This window comes from Nicotiana attenuata, unplaced genomic scaffold, assembly GCF_001879085.1.
Source record: "Nicotiana attenuata strain UT unplaced genomic scaffold, NIATTr2, whole genome shotgun sequence".
In the NCBI taxonomy this organism is placed as follows: domain Eukaryota; kingdom Viridiplantae; phylum Streptophyta; class Magnoliopsida; order Solanales; family Solanaceae; genus Nicotiana; species Nicotiana attenuata.
Genome location: NW_017670786.1, coordinates 311,238 through 314,537, shown reverse-complemented (window position 1 = coordinate 314,537; position 3,300 = coordinate 311,238).

The window sequence follows — 3,300 nt, the reverse complement described above, 5'->3', positions numbered from 1 at the left end:
GTTGGATATTGTTTAGCCTAGATTGCGTGTTTGCTTCTAATTGATCTTCTATCATTTTTGGGTTTTTTTGATTATCAACTACAATTTAACAACTACTAATTATAACTAAATTATGCTAAGATAGTAACTCTAGGTTGCATGCAAGATAGAGAAAGACACTAGGGTCGTGGCATTTACCTAGGTGGTCAACTAACGGGTCGAGATTCCTAATACGAGAATGATGATTATGGGGCTTATGATATAACCGTTGCACGATAGCATTCACTCTCACACCTCTCGGTAGAAAGAGTGATTTTGCCCAATGGACTCTCTCGAGACCAATTGGGTAGGCTAACAAACCAAGCAACTTAGGGTTCAAGTTGGGTAATCACTCACTCGAGGTCTTACCCGTTAATTGGGACTACTATTCTCATGGTTCCATCCCAATTCCTTGTTGGGTTAACTTTGGAGTCATAGACACTCTTTCTCAAGAAGAGTCAAGACTCACTAAGCTAGACTTAGTGTTTGCAACCACCAAATCCTAGTTAAAACATAAAATCAATCCAAATATCAAACATCCAACATCATTCAAGCACTAAACAATCACACCCATTAATTACCCACACTAGGGTTGAGCCACAACCCTAGCTAATGGGTTTAGCTAGACATAATGGCAACAAAAATTAAAGAAGAAGTAGATAAAATCAACATATAATTAACTAGGAAGTTAATCTATACAAATTCACGTTAAAACAAGGTTAAAATGCCCAAAATAGGCTAAAACTTGAATCTCACGAGTGCTGCTGCTATCTGATGTCTAAAACTTAACCTAGAAATAATAAAATATTCTATTTATACTATGCCAGAAAAATCGGACAAAAATACCCCTGCGGGGCTGGCGCGGACCGCGCATAAATGTAACGCGGCCGCGTAGGGGTCTTGGCCTTCTATCATTCACTTCTGGAACTGGGGACGCGGACCGCACAAAGAAGTAGCGCGGCCGCACAGGCTAATGAGTGCGGACCGCACAACATTGAAATGCGACCGCGTAGACACCAGCGCTGACCACGCAGAAATGAGCACTGACCGCGCTTGGAGACTCCTGAAATGGGTGCTCTCTGAATCTCCTAGCGCGGCTGCGTAACAAATCAGTGCGGTCCGCGCTAGGTCCTCCTGTCCCTACTTCAATGATTTTTGATACTTGAGCAGGTTTCACTCCGTTTCGAGTTGGTTCTTGACTTTCGTCATCTTGTCGCTCAAACCTGCAATCAAGCGCACTTTGTAAGCATTCTGAGTCTATTTCATGACAATTCATACATAAGGCATAGGCATGTATGGGCATAAAACGTGTTAAATCACAGTTATCACTCAGCCAGCTACGACAGTTCAGCCGGGGGTAGTTGCACAGGCCGGCGATGGAGCGGCTATGTCCGCAGATGCTTTATGGAGGCTGGACAGGTTTACCAATCTCTTCACTGCTACATTCAGTGGAGCTTCTTCTGAGGACCCCCAGGATTTCTTATACAGCTGCCACGAGGTTCTTCGGAACATGGGCATTGTGGAGTCCAATGGAGTTGATTTTGCTGCCTTTCGTCTATCTGGATCCGCCAAGACTTGGTGGAGGAATTTTGCTTAGCCAGACGAGCAGGGTCGCCGTCTTTGACTTGGGATCAGTTTTTAGAGTTGTTTCTGGAGAAGTTTCTCCACGTTACTCAGAGGGATGCTTATCGGAGGCAGTTTGAGCACCTCCAGCAGGGGTCTATGACAGTCACTCAGTATGAGACCAGGTTTATATCGATCTAGATCGCCATGCCCTTGTCATACTCCCCACTGAGAGGGAGAGGGTGAGGAGATTTATTGATGGTTTGATCCAGCCTATTCGTCTTCAGATGGCCAGAGAGGCGGGGGTGATATTATTTTTCAGGAGGCGGCCAATGTGGCCCAGAGGATCGAGATGGTTCTGCCACAGGGGGGTGGTCATAGAACAGACAAGAGACCCCGTCACACAGGTCAGTTCAGTGGTGCCTCATCTGGGGGCAGGGATTCTTATGATAGGGGTCAGTCTTCTAGGCCTTTCCAGTCAGCCCTCCAGGTTTCTCAGGGTGCCCCAGGTGATCGTGGTTCCCGTGGGCATTATGCTGATCAGCAGTCACTCAGTGCACCGCCAGCTCCCATCAGTGCACCGCCACTTCAGAGTTTTCATGGAGGTCATTCGGGTCGCCAGGGCCGGCCACAACGTTCGGAGGGATGTTATGAGTGTGGTGAGTATGGTCACATCAGGAGAGCTTGCCCGAGATTGAGGGGTACTCAGTCTCAGCAGCAGGGTCCCCGTCCTATGATTCAGGCACCAAATGCCCCACAGCCAGCCAGAGGTGGAGGCAGAGGTCATAGAGGTAGAGGTAGAGGCCATAGAGGTGGAGCTCAGACCGCCAGGGGCGGAGGTCAGCTAGCAGCAGATCGACCTAGGGATACAGCTCAGGGTGGTGGGGCCCAGCCCCGTTGCTATGCTCTCCAGGCTAGACCAGAGGCAGAGGCCTCAGATGCGGTGATCACAAGTACGGTTCTGGTTTGTGATCGAGGTGCTTCGGTACTATTTGATCCAGGGCCTACGTATTCATATGTTTCCTCTTATTTCGCACCATGCTTGGTTATGCCTATGCTTTGGGTATTCCTGTATATGTGTCTATACCGGTGGGTGACTCTATCGTGGTCGACCGAGTCCATTGTTCGTGTGTTGTAGTGATTGAGGGTCTTGAGACCCGTGTAGACTTGTTACTCTTAGATATGGTGGACTTTGATATCATTCTGGGTATGGATTGGCTATCACCCTATCACGCTATCTTGGACTGCCATGCCAAGACTGTGACTTTAGCTTTACCGGGTATGCCTCGCTTAGATTGGAGAGGGACTCCAAGTCATTCTACCCGTAGTGTCATATCGTACGTGAAGGCTCGACGTATGGTCGAGAAGGGGTGCCTGGCCTATTTGGCCTATGTTCGTGATTCCAGTGCTGAGGTCCCTTACATAGACTCTATGCCTATTGTCCGGGAGTTTCCCGATGTCTTTCCTTCAGACCTGCCGGGTATGCCACCCGACAGGGATATAGATTTCTGTATTGACTTGGTTCCAGGCACTCAGCCCATTTCTATTCCGCCGTACAGAATGGCCCCGCCGGAGTTGAAGGAGTTAAAAGAACAGTTCCAGGATTTGCTGGAGAAGGGTTTCATTAGACCCAGTGTGTCTCCTTGGGGTGCGCCGATGTTATTTGTCAAGAAGAAGGATGGGTCGATGAGGATGTGTATTGATTACCGGCAATTGAAC